The sequence below is a fragment of the Balaenoptera musculus genome, chromosome X (genome assembly GCF_009873245.2).
Source record: "Balaenoptera musculus isolate JJ_BM4_2016_0621 chromosome X, mBalMus1.pri.v3, whole genome shotgun sequence".
NCBI classification, from domain to species: Eukaryota; Metazoa; Chordata; class Mammalia; order Artiodactyla; family Balaenopteridae; genus Balaenoptera; species Balaenoptera musculus.
Window position 1 is genome coordinate 42,100,840 of NC_045806.1, and position 16,650 is coordinate 42,117,489.

Sequence of the window (16,650 nt, forward strand, 5' to 3'; positions counted from 1 at the left end):
GTAGGGACCGATCCACGCGTGGGATCTTTCGTGTCCCCAGACATACAGTGGTTTCTTCCAAAATACACGACCCCCCACCCCCGTGGTACCTCCCAGAGCAGACTGTTCCATCTTCGCATCGCGCAATAGTGTATCCCGGAGCTGCAAAATCTCATGCTTAACTCTTCATTCCCAACCCTCACGCTCTTCGTGTGTGCGATCTAAGAAGGGCTGTTTCATGTCAATGTCCTAAGGGTCATTCAAACTTGGGTTCACGCCAAAACAACTAGACTGTCTCTCTCTTTCATATCTTCCTCCCCCGGCCCATGTTCCATCCCCGTCTCCCTCTTACATATCCCTCGATAGACCGTTCCAGCCCCATAATCTGATGATCTTGTTGAGAGCCATGCCAAGGGATCCGACCCCTTGCTGCAGAGCAGTGGCCCGTGAAAAGGCATTCGTTCCCCTGATGCCACTGATGGAAGTGTGGATTTGTGTGCCAGTATCTATCAAAATTAAAAAATGGCACCCCCTTCCCACTAGAACGGCAGTACCTGCAGGGTGTATATGGATTTCTAGTTCCCCTGTATCTCCGCAGCACCTAAAACTGTGCCCTGTACACAGTAGGTGCTCAAAGGGGGGTTGTTGAATAAGTGACTCCTTTGACCCGGCAGTTCCACTTCTAAGTATGTGTTCTAAGGAAATACACATGCACAGGTCTGTGTGCACAAGAATGGGAGGAGCACACAACTTGCGGGGAAGGGTGATTCATCTTATACCATGGAGTACGGGCTGGCTGTGAGACAGAATAAGACCCCAACACTGGAAACATACCCCAAATCGCTCAGGGATGTCACATCATTGGACACAGAGCACAAAAGAGCTTGGAGAACTCACACGATGAGGCATAGATAACCAGTTAGTTCATAGATCTTATCCTCCAGTCACAGACTCCTACAAACATCTCAGAGACTTGACTCCCTGGGACACCAAAACACCTCAGGGACCCTCCACACTGGGACACGAACCCCAAATAGTTCACATACCTCATACCACGGACACAGACCCCAAAACAACTCAGACACCTTGCCACCTGAGATTTACATTAAAAATCTGGACAGGACTTCCCTGGTGGCACAGTGGTTTAAGAATCCATCTGCCAATGCAGGGGACACGGGTTCGATCCCTGGTCTGGGAAGATCCCACATGCCGCGGAGCAACTAAGCCCCCAAGCCACAACTACTGAGCCCACGTGCCACAACTACTGAAGCCCACGTGCCTAGAGCCCGTGCTCCACAACAATAGAAGCCACCGCAATAAGAAGCCTGCGCACCGCAACAAAGAGTAGCCCCACTCGCTGCAACTAGAGAAAGCCCACGTGCAGCAGTAAAGACCCAACACAGCCAAAAATAAATAAATAATAAATAAATAAATTTTTAAAAAAATCTGGACAAAGACCTCACGTTCTTGACATACACCACAAAACAATGCAGAGGCCTGGACACAAACAGAATGAGGGTGCCACACATGTACCTGCAGGAAGGACTGTCTAAAGGACATAATGTTAATGGGCAAGCAAGTGGGAAAGCAAGTGGGAAAAAAATGCTCAAAGACATAAGATGAGCACCGGCCCTGCAAAGTGTTCTGAGACCTCACACCCAAACAGCTCAGAGAGCTGTGACACAAACTTTGTGCCCCAAATCATAATCACTTCAGTGATCCCACTCCCTGTGATATTGACCCCAAACATCTCAGAAAGGTGACATCCTGCACATAAGTTCCTAAGCAACTCAGGAACCTCACACCCTGGGACAAGACACAGAACCAAAAATAGTACAGCGACCTGAGACTCTGGAAACAGATCTCTAAACAGCTAATGAGACTTTATACTCAGGAACACAGACATCCAAACACTCAGAGACCCCACACCCTGGAAGAAAGTTTCCAAAACAGTGCAGAGACTTAATACCTTCTAACAAAGGCCCCTAAACATCTCAGATACCCCAAAACCCTGAGACACAAAGTTCACAACAATGTAAAGACCTCATACCTTGGACGCAGACCTGGAAACATTTCAGAGACCTTACAACTTGGCACACAAGTTAGATAAATAAATAGATCAAAGATTTCAGACCCTAGAAACAAACCCCAGATAGCCTATGAGACTTTGTACTTAAGAACTCAGACACTCAAAAAACACAGACACCTCACACCTGAGAAAAGGGACATTGATACAACTCAGTGACCTCACTGCCTGGACACAGACCCTAATAGATCAGACATATCACTCTCTGCAACCGAGACCACCAAAAAGATCAGAAACCTCATGCCTGGAAACAAAACCCAAATTACTCAAAAACGCGACATCATGGAACTCAGGATGCACATGAGCTTGGACAACTTGCACACGAAGACCGAGAATCCCAAACCACTCACAGATCTCCAGACACAGGTGCCCAGAACCTGATAGACTTTATACACTAGACACAGGCCTCTAAAACATTTCCGAGCTCACACACTCTGGGAAAGAGACCCGCCGAGAGAATAGAGATGCCCTACCTCGCGTGACACATCCCCATAAATAATTTTGGAAACTGACCCCAAATAGGGCAGGGACATCACAATCAAGAAAGTAATCCCTACTCTCCTACACTGTTGGTGGGAATGTAAATTGGTGCAGCCACCATGGAAAACAGTATGGAGGTTCCTCCAAAAACTAAAAGTAGAGTTGCCATATGATCCAGCAATCCCATTCCTGGGCATATATCTGGATAAAGCTCTAATTCGAAAAGATACACGCACCCTGTGTTCATAGCAGCACTATTTACAATAGCCAAGACATAGAAACAACCTAAATGTCCACTGACACGTGAATGGATAAAGAAGATGTGGAGGGAGACGCAAGAGGGAGGAGATATGAGGATATATGTATATGTATAGCTGATTCACTTTGTTGTAAAGCAGAAACTAACACACCATTGTAAAGCAATTATACTTCAATAAAGATGCTAAAAAAAATATGTGGTATATATATATACAATGGAATATTACTCAGCCATAAAAAAGAATGAAATAATGCCATTTGCAGCAACATAGATGGACCTAGAGATTATCATACTAAGTGAAGTAAGTCAGAAAGAGAAAGACAAATACCATATGATATCACTTATATGTGGAATCTAAAACTTATCTACGAAACAGAAACATACTCACAGACACAGAGAACAGACTTGTGGTTGCCAAGGTGGAGGTGGGGGAGGGATGGATTGGGAGTTTGGGATTAGCAGATGCAAACTATTATATAGAGAATGGATAAACAACAAGGTCCTACTGTACAGCACAGGGAACTATATTCAATATCCTGTGATAAACCATAATTGAAAAGAATATGAAAAAGAATATATATATATATAAAACTGAATCACTTTGCTGTACAGCAGAAATTAACACTGTGAATAAACTATACTTTAATAAAATAAATTATTTTTTTAAAAAAAGGAAGTAATCCCTAATAGGACAGAGAAACCACGCCCCGAGACTGACATCTCTGAAAGGAAAAGAAATCTCACATCCCAAATGAGCTCAGAATCCAAAGACCTTGGACACCTCACACCCTGGAACACAAAGGCTGAAACAGCTCTGGGGACTCACACCTTGGACACAGACCTCAAACAGCTCAGAGACCTCACACGTCAGGACACAGACCCTGCAACACCTTAAAGGCATCACACCATGGCATGACACACTCAACAAAAATACCTCAGAAACCCCAGGCTCTGGAAATATACCAGAAATAAATACAAGACCTCATTCTTGTAATTGAGACCCACACAAACATCAAAGACCTCACACGTGGAAACATCTGCCAAATGGCTCAAAGATTTCACATGATGGGATTTAGATCCATAAGAGTTATGAGGTCTCATATCCTTGACAGAGACTTCCACAAAGTTCAGAAACCTTAAACTCTGAACCCACATCCCCCCAAAGCCCAAATCCTCACATGCATGGGGAAAAATACATCCCAACAGCTCATAAAACTTACACTGAGACAAAAAGAAATACAAACACCTCAGCAATCTCATTCTGTGGTACTAGACTCCCAGACCACAAAGACCTCACACACTTGGACACAGGACATAAAACAATTCCAAGTCCTTGTACGCTGATTCCCAAGAAGCTCAGATATTTCATAGGCTGGGACAATGACTCAGAGACACTGCAGGGAACTCACACCCCGAGACACAGTGTCCCAAGGAGCTCAGAGATCTCACACTCTGGGCATAGCAGAAAACAATTCTGAGGCCTTAAGCTTTGGACCTGGACCACTCTCTCCACCCCCTACTCCCACCCAACCTCACAGACCTCGCGAGTTCACAGAAAATCCAGAACAGAGATCTCACATCTTGTCACACAGAATACTAGTACCTCAGAGACCTTCAGACCTGAACACATACCCCAGAAAGGTTTGACAACTCTTACCCTAGGATACACAACCCCTCAAGGGCTCAAACAATTCACTCTGGGGCATAGATGGAAAGTACCTCAGCGATCTCATCTCCTTGAGATTCAGCTAACCAAAACAGCTCAGAGGACATGACACAAAACCCCAAACAGCTCAGAGATCTCACACTCTGGAACCCCAATCCATGAACAGACAGTGATCCCACACAGGCACACAGATGGCTAAATAGACCCCATCCCTTGGAAACAGAACAGAGGTCAGAGACATCACACCCTTGACAGTGACTGTCAATAGGAACAGACTCTTCACGCCTGGAAACATCCCAAATGGCTCAGAATTCCCATCATGTGACACAGAACCCCAAAAAACACAGAGACTTCATAGCCTGGACATAGATCCCCAAATATTAGAAAGTTCACATCCTGGGACCCAGACCCCAAACAGCTCAGAGAACTCACACCCTTGGACACAGGCCACAAAACAATTCAGAGACCTCAGGCCATGAACACAGATGCCCATGAGTTCACAGACCTCATGTGTTGGGACCAGGATCCAAAATTTCCCAGAGATTTCACACTATGGGGTACATGCCCCCTAGAGAGTCCTTGCGGCCTAGACATAGTCACCAGTCACCCAAAGTGTTCAGACATCTCACACCTTGGACACAGACCACAAAAAAACCCACAACAAACAAACAAACAAACAAACCTATTCAGAAACCTCCTACCTTGGTAACAGATTTCGAACAGGCTCCTAAATAGCTCACAAACTTCATGGAAACCAATTGGCAAAGAAAGCTCCAACTTGAGACACAAACCTGATCAAATTCTAACAGACCACTTATTAGTCAGAGGCATCACACCCTTACACAGAAACCGCCAAAACTGTGAGAGACCTCACACTTTGGAACATACCCCAAGTGACACAGGGATTTCATGGCATGGTACACAGACCCAAAGGAACTCAGACAACTCATACCCTTCAGACAGTTCAGATCCCCAAACAGCTAAAAGACCTCATTTCTTGGACCCTGACTAAAAAATAATTCATAATCATCATACCATTAACACACAACCCAGAGAAACTCAGAGACCTCATGTGTTGGGACACAGATATGGAACCACTTCCAAGACAGCACACTATGGAACACACCCAGGGACGCAGTAATTCAAACAGCTCAGAGAGCTCATGTCTTGGGACAGAGTCCGCCACCCCAATGACTCAGTGGCCTCACGCTATTGGACAAAGTCCTACACATACTGTAGTTCAAAGACCTCAAACTCTTAAGAAAAAATGCATAAAATTTCAGATATCTCATATTCTGGACACACATTCCAAAAGAGTTCAGATACAACATACCATAAGGCACAGAGTATCAGCCTTGGAATTAAGATTTTCCAAAAGGAACAGAAACATCATGCCTAAAAGCATACCCCAAATGGTTCAGGAAACTCACACTATGCAAGACAGATGCCAAAGGAGTTCTGAGAATTTACATTCTAAGATCTGGACACCAAAATAGCTCAAAGACCTCACACCCAAGTATACAAATTACAAACACCTTAGAGCTGTCATTCCTTGGGATTCTGGCTCATAAATGGCTTAGAGACTTCAGTCACTAGAAACAGTACTTTAATAACATCACACCCTGGGACTGATACCCCCAAATGGAAAAGAGACTTAACACCTGGAAATATACCCCAAACAACTTAGGGAACTCATGTCATGGGACACAGAAACCAAAGTTTCTCAGAGACCTCACCCACTGGACAGACACACACACATAGTTCAGAGTTCTCAAATTCTTTGCCACAGGTGCCCAAATAGTTGAAATAAATCCTAATTCAGATAGAAACTCCAAAAGAGCTCAGAGATCACATATTCTGGAAAATGATCTTCACACAGTATAAGGATCTTCCACCTAGAACCATGATACCCAGGACCGCAATACCCAACTATAATCTGAAGAGTGTGGGGAGGAGCGGGGGTGGGAATCTCTGGGGACTTTTTTTTCTTTTTTCTCTCCTGGCTTTCCCCCAGTGGTAGCCCCAGTCCAGAACCATATGGCAGTAGTGTAGGCAGCTAAATCTCCAAGAGAAATGACATCATTCTGGCCAGAGGACCAGGAAAACAGGCCCCTGAAAACTGGAGAATGCAGAGGGCAATTCCATAGAAGAGAGAGCTAGAGAAAGGAATCCCCTAATTCTGTGCATAAACTGACACAAGTCTCAAGCTTGCTCCTGAGCTGTACATGCATGAGTAGACCCAAACAGGATAGCAAAGCTTTGAAAATGGAACTGATATCAGAACTACTGTCCACAAAAGGCGAGACAAAACTTGTGGTTTGAACCCAAACAAGGGGATTGTCTGGTAAAAGAAATAAATCATTATTTTAAGGAACTTAAGAAGACCTAGGGACTTCTCTCGTGGTCCAGTGGTTAAGAATCCACCTTCCAATGCAGGGGACACGGGTTCGATCCCTGGTCGGGGAACTAAGATCCCACATGCGGCGGGGCAACTAAGCCCACATGCCAAAACTACTGAGCCCGCGCGCCACAACTAAGACCGAATGCAGCCAAATAAATAATTTTTTTTTTAAAGTGACTTCCCTGGTGGCACATTGGTTAAGAATTCGCCTGCCAAGGCGGGGGTCATGTGTTCGATCCCTGGTCTGGGAAGATCCCACATGCCACGGAGCAACTAAGCCCGTGCACCACAACTACTGAGTCCGCGCACCTAGAGCCCATGCTCCGCAACAAGAGAAACCACTGCAATGGGAAGATAGAAGAGTAGCCCCCACTTGCCGCAACTAGAGAAAGCCCGCGCGCAACAACGAAGACCCAATGCAGCCAAAAATAAATAATAAAATAAATTAATTTTTAAAAAAGATTATGAAAAACCTTTATCAGATAAGATGTTTTTGTCTGCAAGTAACAGAAACCAACTTGAACCAGCTTGACCAATAAGAGACTAGATCAGTTCACAAAAGAGCAAGTGGGCTTTGGGCTCACTTAATGCTGACCTAGAGGCCCCAGATTCCTCTTACCTCTCTCCCCTGAAATATCCCAAGGCTGACAGGACTTCTTGGTGTCCATAATTACTAACACTTGCAAAGTACCTACTACCTCGAGTGCAGGAAAGGGAGGAGGGGGCTCCAGAGTGGCTAAATTGCCCGAGGTCATCCTGCCAGGGGGTGGCAGAGCTGCGATCCCAGCCCAGGCCATCCAACGCTAGAAGCCAGGCTCTTAACCACTGTCAGTCCACACTGACCTGTGCTGGTGGGGCACCCCGGTCCAGAGACCTGCCTTCCTGAGTGAGTGAGTGGGGGCTGGCGGCCCAAGTTTCCCGGTCTGGTGAGGGGCTGCGTCTCTCAGGCACAAGCCAGCCCTCAGCCTGTCCATTACACACGACTGTGGAGCTGCGCTGGGATATTGTCAGGCTGCCTATTTCCTTATCTTGCTTCTGCCTGGCTGGGCTAATCTGAGCCTCTGCAACCTGCCTATTGCTCTACGGTACAGTCTGCTACCCTCAACTCCTTGGTCTTCCCACGTTAAAATTGTTCATTCTCATCTCCGAGAGCTTTACACGTGCCACTGGCACATTCTGTCTCCCGGTCTTCTGCTCCGTTAACTCCTTATCCTTCAGATTTCGACTGATATGTCACCTACCCAAGGACTCCTTCCTGGCATCCCCAACTGTGGAAGGTTAACTAATAGCCCTACAAAGTTATCCACCTCCTAATCCCTGGAACCTGTGAATGTTCACTTATACGGGGAAAAAAAAAAAAAAGACTTTGCAGATGTGATTAAGTGAAGGATCTGGACACAGGGAGATTATCTTGATTATCTGGTGGGCTCTAAATGTAACCACAAGTGTCGTTATAAGAGGGAGGCTGAGGGAGATTTGACATAGACAGAAGAGGAGAAGATGCACACACAGAGGAGGTGGCAGTGTGACCATGGAGGCAGAGATTGGAGTGATGGGGCCACAAACCAAGGAATGCCAGCAGCCACCGAAAGCTAAAAGAAGCAACAAATAGATTCTCCCCTAGAGTCTCTGGAGGGAGCGCAGCCCTGCCCATACCTTGCCTCAGGACTTCTGGCCTCCAGAGCTATGAGTGAATACGTTTTTATGTTTAAGCCACCATGTTTGTGGTACCTTGTTACAACAGCCCTAGGACACCAGTATACCCTCTTTGGCTCTGTTGGTTGCCCCCCCTTTAGAACACTCCTGATGAGGAATATTAATGCTTAGCTGCAGACTCATCCAGCAGATTCTGAGCTCCAGGAGAACAGAAGCGGGTCTGCCAAGTTCCCTGTTGTATCCCCAGCACCCGGCACCAGTGCACCCAATAAATACTGAAAAGGGAAGAAAGGAAGGAAGGGAGGGAGGGGGCAGGCCATCCACAAAAGTTCTGGTTTTACTGAGAGGGGAGCTGTGGGGACAAAGCCTCAAGATCAGAAGAACAGCTTTGACTGAGCCCTGCTCACAGGTGGCAGTGAAACAGTGGACAGAGGGAGGCTGGAAGGGCCACCAGAGAATCTGCCCTTCCCCCAAGGACTCTGAGGCAGGAGTAGGGACACTGAGTGGGCATCAGCTTCAAAGCTTCAGCTGCAATCACTGGCAGTTCCTAACTCCCCCATCCCTGCCTCCAAGGGCCTCTCAAGGTCCCAGGAATGCAGACCTCGTCTTTCTCTTCTGTCTTTCTTGAACCCACTTAGCCTCAGCAGTAAAGTCCAGCAGACTTTAGGGCTGTAAAGTCCAGCAGCGGCCATCCTGTCTAAACTCCTCACTGAACAAATGGGGAAACTGAGGGACAGAGAGGGCCAGGGACCTTTCAAGGTCACTTAGTGTGACATCAGTAACAGAACTGAAGCTGGAAGCTGAAAACTGGACCCAGATGTGAGCCCCTGCTCTTCCCCAGGAGTCCCTTGTACACACTCAGACTGACCTCTTCAAGGACAACCAAAATGACCTTGATCCCAGAAGGACGAGAGATCCTTGCCCCTGCCAGGCGGAAGGAGACACGAGCCAAGTAGCCTCTGGACCTTCCCCACTGAAGGAGTCAGTGGACCTTCGCTGTCATGTAGTGAATTCCACAGCCCAGCCCCCATGTCCAGGTCAAGTCTACAGGGCCACCAACACATGGTGTGTCCTTTGAAACTTTTGACCTCAACTCCCTCTGGTACAGAAGAGAAACCAAGGTCCATAGAGGGCAAGGGACAAAACAAGCCACACAGCAACTCCAATGCAGAACTAGGGCTAGAACTCGACTCACCTTGCCTCCCACTCTGTGGTTCTATGGTAGATGCTTCCCACTGCCTCCCCTACTGTCCTTACCCCATTCCCTCCCTCTCTACTACCTCGTTCCCACTCTTTTCAGATGGTAGATGGAGACCCCCTGTCCTTAAAGAGGATAAGTTCCTCCCCCAGACCAAGTAAATAGATTATGATTCATCTAAATCAGTCATAGTTATTTTGCCTCCTTTGGAGAGTTATAAATTGGGGGAGGGGGACATTTGATGCTGTTTTGGCCAATGAGATATGAAGGATAATCTATAGGGAGGGCTGTCCATCTCAAATAAAAAGACAACGCATCATTAAGAGAAAGCCTTTGTCCTGATCCCTTTTTCCTGCATTGGATACAGATGTCAAGGGCTGGAAGTGCAGCAGCCATCTTGGGGCCACAAGGCAATAAGCATGAAGACAAAAGTCAGCATGCTAAAAGACGGTCAAGATGAAAGAGGGAAGGAAAAATTTGACCCTGCTTACAATATCATTGAGCCTGGGACTGCCCACCTCAAATTTTCTGGTAATGGGAGGAAATAAACCCCTCTCACTTGAAGGCACTCTAATAGGGCTTTCTGTTACTTGCAGGGAGAAGAATGCTTTACTGAGAAAAACCCTTTTCACATAATCTCTTAACTACCCTTTGAGATGGCCAGGCTAGGTTCTAGCATGTCCTTTTTATGGACAAGGAAACTGAGCTACAGAGCCTATGTGGTTTAAATGTCTGGATCTGGTGGAAAGGCAGGCATTTTCTTTTCTTTTTCTTTTTTTTTTTTTTGGCCGTGCCACACTGCTTGCAGGATCTGAGTTCCCCAACCAGGGACTGAACCCGTGCCCTTGGCAGTGAAAGCACAGAGCCGTAACCACTGGACAGCCGGGGAATTCAGGCAGGAATTTTCTTTGGGGTAGAAATAACACTCTTTAAACAAGCACTGTCCCAGCACACTGTGTGGGCCTGTGTCATAGGAACATCAAATGGCCCTGAAGGTGGCATGGTTTGGGAAACCCTGGCTGCTGCCCCACTAGCCCCGGGGGCTTTGTCCCGGAAGAAGCACTGGGGCCAGCACTGGGGGGAAGGAGCATGGTAGGTCTCGGTTACAACAACAGAAAGTGCCTTCATTCTAAGGAGAAGAAGAAATCCACTGTTGGAGACATTTAGTGAAATCAAAGCTGTCTTTAATCCATCTATAGAAAGTTGTGGCTGAATTCTACCAACTCTAGATGTACCCCAAAACCCATTATTAAAGCCAAACCAAGCTTCGGAGCACCACCACTTCATTCACCTCTGGGTCTCTGAAGAACAGGGTCCCATGTCCAGGGCCCCCCCACCCCCGGCAATGGAGCCAGTGTCCAGCTTGGAGGTGCAAATGCCCTCCCAGCCCCTCACCCTGGCCAGAGCTCTGCCTGCTGTAAAGGAAGGACAAGCAGCTCCTAGAAGCCAGTAGGCCCTCCCAGAAGAAGCCTCCCCTGTCCATGGGCTCCTCAGCTTGCAGAGCCCATTTCCACAGAGGATTCGATCCACACAACACTGTGTATGTGTTCAGGAATTAATTCTCTTGCAGTAACAAACCAACACCACAATGTCAATGGTTTCACACAATAATAAACATCACAGACTACTGTGAGTGTTCCTGGTTGATAGGTGGACTTCCATGTGGTGGCTGAGAACCCCGGGGTCCTGGCACACTGTGGCTTCACTCTCTGCTGGGGCTCTAGACCTCCAAAAGATGGACAAATGCAAATGGAGAAAACACCACTGTTCGTTAAGGACACACGTCATTTTAGCTCAAGTTCCATTCAGCAGGACTGGTCATATGACCCCATCCCGGTGCAAGTGGGGGTGGGAAATGTAATTTCTGGCTGGGCAGCTGCTTTGCAACAGCTCAACATTAGGGAAGATGAAGTATGACTTTTGGAGACAGCCAACTGTCACTGTGATGCCCTGTCAGATGGGTATTACCCCCAGGAATCTCAGGCTGGTGCAAGCAAGTGACTTGTTCAAGGTCACACAGTCAGATCCATGATTACAAACTTGGTGTCCACTCTCCCAGATCCTTGCCCCATGCCACTGGGCCAGCCAGTTCACTGCTTTGAATTTTAGGAAAAGTCTTAGGCCTGGTGCTTTATTTTACAAAGTAGTTTTTTTTTTTTAATGTGGACCATTCTTAAAGTCTTTATTGAATTTGTTACAATGTTGCTTCTGTTTTATGTTTTGGGCCATGAGGCATGTGGGATCTTAGTTCCCTGACCAGGGATTGAACCCGCAACCCCCTGGATTGGAAGGCGAAGTCTTAACCACTGGACCGCCAGGGAAGTCCCTACAAAGCAGTTTTAACTTGAGAACTTCACTTCACCCTCAAAATGTCTTGGCAAAGGAGGTGGGAAATAAGTGATCCCCATTTCACAGATAAAGAAACAGTAAGATAGGGGACTTCCCTAGTGGCACAGTGGTTAAGAATCCGCCTTCCAATGCAGGGGACACAGGTTCGAGCCCTGGTCTGGGAAGATCCCACATACTGCGGAGCAACTAAGCCCATGTGCCACAACTACTGAGCCTGCACTCTAGAGCCCACGAGCCACAACTACTGAGCCCACGTGCCACAACTACTGAAGCCCACATGCTCTACAGCCCGTGCTCCGCAACAAGAGAAGCCACTGCAATGAGAAGCCCATGCACCGCAATGAAGAGTAGCCCCAGCTCGCTACAACTAGAGAAAGCCTGCGCGCAGCAACGAAGACCCAACACAGCCCCCCCCCCCAAAAAACAGTATATGTGTACATTCAAAAATCCTAAATACAGTAGATTTCAGTGTCCTTGCTCTCCTAATCTCAGTGGAGGTGTAAGACTATACAATGAAATTTAAAAAAAAAAAAAAAGAAAGAAACAGTAAGATAAACTCTGAAGATAAGTGAGAAGCCCAGGTCACAGGCACTACAGACCTTCCAAGCAATAGATTATAGATGTTTCCCTTCCTCGGGCATCCCCAATGTGGACAAAAAGAGGCAGTCTGTGGGTCTTACGTGGTGATTAAAAGTGAAGCACACATTGTAGAGCCTGTCATGCGTGTGGCTTACGTGTGTTAAAGGATAAACTGAGGCACATTTAAATTTTCAGGAGTTTATTTGAGCAAACATTGGAATTGGGCAGTGCTTGGAAGTGGTTAGGAGTGCTCCACGACAGGAGCTCCAGGCAAGGCTTTTAATAGGGCAGATGTAGAAGCAAAGCGAGATTATTTGATTGGCTAGAGCTGAAGAGGGTGTTTATTTGGGAAAACCCAGTTGGCTGTTTGTGATTGGTTTTTCTTAAATTTCGATTTCTTGGATACAAGTGCATTGACTCTGGCTCATGTTGGCTGCAAGGCATCAGAGCCGCCTCAATCTAATGGGCTCCTTGTTTAACTACTTGAACAGGTGGTATTTGAACTTTCCCTTCTTCATCAGTGGTCCCCGAATGCACACCTTCAGCATCATTCTCTCCCCAGTCTGGACCCCAGGAGAGTCCTCTCCCTATTCTGTGACACCATGAGTGTGCACACTACTGTGTGTGAGGCCAGAGGTGCCCCCACCCCAGTGTGTGACCCCAGGGGTATCCAAACGCCAATCTGTGTGACCACGGTTGTGTCCAAATATCATTATGTGTGACCCCAGGAGTGCCCACCCCCCAAGCTGTGTCACACTAGCAGTATCCACACCCCAGTCCCAGTGATCATGAGTGTTCAAACCCCCATATGAGTGACCCCAGGAGTGTTGACTCCCCAATGTGTGTAACTCCACGAATGTCCATTCCCCAATATGTGTGACCCCCATGAGAGTCCAAACACCCATGTGTGTGACCCCAGAGCCACCCACACCACAGCCTGTCACCTCAGCAGTGTCTGCTCCCCAGTCTATACCGAGGAGTGTCCATCAACTACTCTGTGTGACCGCAGCAGTGTCCACACCTCAGTCTCTAGCCCCAGGGGTGCCGACTCATCATTTCTTTGACCACAAGAATGTCCACATCCCTTTCACTGAGATTATAGTGGTGTCTACAACACAGCCTATGTGACTGTAGGACTGTCCCCAAGTCAGTCACTATGACCCCAGGAGCGTCCCGTCCTCTGTGGAACACCATGGATATTCATACCCCAGTCTGTGCAACACAAGGAGTGTCCAGTCCACAACATGTGTGATTTCAGGAGTGTCCACTTCCCAGTGTGTTTAACTTCCAGAGTGTCCCAAACTCCCTCTGTGTGACCCTGGGAATGTTTACTCTCCAGCATGTGTGACCCTTGGAGTGTTCACGCCTCTGAGTGACCTCACATCTGTCTGCACTCCAGCCTGAGTGACTCCAGGAGTGTCCAAACCCCCATCTTTGTGGCCCCACATCTGTCCACACCCACTCTATGTGACCTCACTGCTGCCCACACCTCAGGCTGTCTGACCCCAGAAAAACACATCCCAGTCTGAGTGACCCAAGAGGTTCTATTCTACAATCTGTGTCCATGCCCCAGGCTAACTGAGCCCTGGGGTGTCCACTCCCCAGTATGTGTGACCCTACGAATATCCACTAACCACTCTGGGTGACTCAGGAGTATCCACCCTCTAGTGTGTGTGAGCCCAGAAGTGTCCACATACAGATCTGTTTGACCCCAGGACCATCCACACCCTAGTTTGTTTGATTGTAACCGTGTTGACAACACTAACCAATCTGACCCCAGAAGCGTCTACACTCCACTCTGTGTGATCCCAAGAGTGTGCCGTGTCCAGTGTGTGTGACTCCAGGAGTGTCCACGCCCCAATGTGTGTGACTTCTGGAAAGCCCGACCCCCATTGTCCACTGTGTATTCTGCCTCATGTGGACGTCACACTCCTGTCTATGTGGCCCCAGGAGTGTTCACACCCCATGCTGTGTGACTCCAGGATTATCCACACCCCTGTCTCTGTGACCCCAAGGGTGTCCACAGACCAGTCTGTGTGGCCCTAGGATTGTCCACACAGCAACCACCCAATGGTATTTTCTGAGACGGTACTAGATTCCTCAGCGCTGCCATTCCTGCACACCCTCTGTGGGTGTGACCTGGGGGGTTGCTGCTCAGGCCTGATTCAGGGGATCCCTCTGTCCCTAGCTCCCTCCAACACCATAAAGTGGTCTCTTCTATCCTTATTTCCCCTCACGCTCTCCAGGGGACCATTCGGTTTCCATATCCCCCTCCCCAGCCACACGCACGCGTGCACACCCACATCCCCAAATAGACAGTCCCAGCCTCAGCCCCTGCAGGTCTTGTAGAGAGCAAAGGCCAAAGCAGCCAGCCTCCTGCTGCAGACCCTGCCCCACAGAAAGCAGTGGAGAAGAAGCCAGTAAAGGCACCACTGATGAGAGTGAAACCTTCCAGGACCTTGTGAAACATCTAAAATTGGACACCCTCCTCCCCAACTAGAATGTCAGCTCCACATGGGCAGGGACATTTGTCTGTCTTGTTCTCTGATGTCTCCCCAGCACCTAGAACAGTGCTTGGTACACAGACCTCGCTCATTAGGTGTCTATTGAACGAATGAACCCTTTGACCTAGCAACCCCACTTCTAACTCGGAAATGTACACACATGCACAGAACTGTGTGGGCAAGGCTGGTAGGAGCAAACAACTGGGAGAACCTTGTAAATGTCCATTTCTAGCCAATGACTGTTGCAGAGTGAAATGAATGGTGGGGGTTTACAATGTACCACAGAGCCCCTGCCCGATGTGATGCAGAATGAGTGGGACCTGTGTGTGCCTCTGGGGTGGGGGTGCCTTCCACAGGACATGCTGTTGACAAGGAAAAGTAGTGGGTGGGAGATGGTTATGGTGACACTGCATGCTCGTGTGTGTGTCTGTGTGTGTGTGCATGTGTGCGGGCCTGTGTTTGGAAGGAAACACCAGAAACTGACAGCAGTGGTCATTTTTGGAGAGTGGAATGGGGATCACCTGTGTAGTCCATATACTTCATGTGTTGTTGGAACCTTTTATACAAACCTATATTCACATATTATTTGTGTAACTCTTCATAAAGGAAAATCTTATGCAAAAAACAATATGCATAGCACAGAGCATTTGTGTGTCTGTCTGAGTGGGTATCTGGGGTGTGTCTAGGTACAAGAATCTGAAACTCACATGCCCCAGGGGCTGGACAGGTCATCCTCAAAAGAGAGGGCGCTCAGCTCAAGGTAAGGCGAACAGCAATGGGGTTGATGAATGTTCCCTCTCAGCAGTGAAGGGTGAGGGTGGGGTTGAGAGAGGGGTGGGGACGGGGAGGACTCCAGGGCTCACACCCCAAAAGGATTCAGAAACATTGCACCCTGGGACAGAGAACACTTAATAGCTTCGCCATCTTGGCTTGGTAACAGACCCATTATAAGTTAGAGTGGTTATACTCTAACTCGGACTGTTCCTAACTTCATACCCTGGACACAGACTCCCAAACAGATCAAAGATCTCACATTCTGGAGACACACTCTAAATAGATCAGAGGCCTCACACCCTAGCATAAAGGTCCCCCCCAAAACTTTGGGATGGGTGGTTTTTCTATATTACAAAGTAATCCCTTATTATGGACTGAATGTTTGCGTCCCCCCCCAAATCCATGCCTTGAAGCCCTAACCCCCAATGTGACGGTACTAGGGGCCTTTGGGAGGTAATTAGGGTTAGATGAGGTCATGAGGGTGAAGTCCTGGTGATGACATTAGTGCCCTTATAAGAAGACACCAGAAAGTTTGCTCTTTTTCTATGCCATGTGAGGACATGGCAAGAAGGTGGCCATCTGCAAGCCAGGAAGAGAGATGTCACCAGAACCCAACCATGCTGGCACTCCGATCTTGGACTTCTGGCCTCCAGAATGGTAAGAAAATAAATTTCTGTTGTTTTGGCCACCCTGTCTATAGCGCTATATTATGGCGGCCT